The sequence below is a fragment of the Triticum aestivum genome, chromosome 3A (assembly GCF_018294505.1).
Source record: "Triticum aestivum cultivar Chinese Spring chromosome 3A, IWGSC CS RefSeq v2.1, whole genome shotgun sequence".
NCBI lineage: Eukaryota > Viridiplantae > Streptophyta > Magnoliopsida > Poales > Poaceae > Triticum > Triticum aestivum.
Window position 1 is genome coordinate 704290459 of NC_057800.1, and position 1194 is coordinate 704291652.

A 1194-nucleotide genomic window follows, 5' to 3' on the forward strand; every position below is an offset into this window, starting at 1 on the left:
GCGCCCAGATATATACCAAGGGACGGGGTCGAAACCCTAGCCGCGGTCCGCCCATGGCGGTCGGATCCCGCACCACGTGTCGCAGATCTGGGCCCGGGCCGCGGTTTTCTGTCGGGCGACGCCCCAGAATCCCTGGTTCAGCAGAGGAGTAGGAACCGGGCCGCCCCCCATGAACCGCCCCCAAATTTCGCGACTGTCCAATAGAGACGAAATCCTGTGGCGCACCACCACGCGATGACTCGCCAGCATCCCGTTTCCCCGGCGGCAACCCCGAAGACGCACGAGAAGGGAGACGATCCCAAACCCTAGCGAAGTGGCAAGGGAAAGGGATGATGTACCCGATATCAATCACCTCGTTGACGCGTAGAGAGCGGGCGTCGACTGTGCCGCCCCGATCATTGAGCAACACAATGCTCAGCGCATCCTGGCGGAGGAGGAGCTCGCCGGTCTCAAACGTGACGGATCTCGCCGTTGTTGTTGCCGCCGGCCTCCTCCCTTGCTCGCCGGAGCTCGACCTCCCTGCCTCACTCAGCTCTTGAGGAAGAAGAAGACTAGAGGAAAGAGATGGACACATAGACACAAGGACTTTCCCGGCGCACGAACGCCCATCAAGCACGTACTCGACTTTCCCTGAGCACAGACTCAACGCCCAGCTACATGGCCTACAACACAGCTCCCCCGATACAACCATCACGCGGCCTCTACGGGATTTATACCCGGGCTAGCCACACATGCTAGCACACGCACACACGCAAGCCCCGGCCGTCCATATAGCTAACAACCAGCTAACTACATGCACGCCACATTCAGCTGCTTGATCCGCAGGCTCCGGCCACGCACGACGCGGCCAGCCTACAACAAATCACCAACTAGCCTAGTTACCGTGGCCACTACGCCACACACACACACATCTACTTATCCATCTGATGCATGCACGCATGACCCGGCCAGTCAATCCACTAACCAACTACATGCACAAGATTAGTACTAACAGCCGTCATGAGGTCCGAGGCGAACGTGACCTGCCAGCGTGCGTCCATCTCACAGTTAGCTCTCCGTACTTCAGTTCCGCTAGACCTAGTTCAGCCAAGCTAGGGACGAACCCCAAATAGCCAAGCACCAAAACGGGAAAAATGCTATGACTGAATGCGTGGTGGATGTGTAGCTAATGCAACCACCAAACCTTCTCTTGTT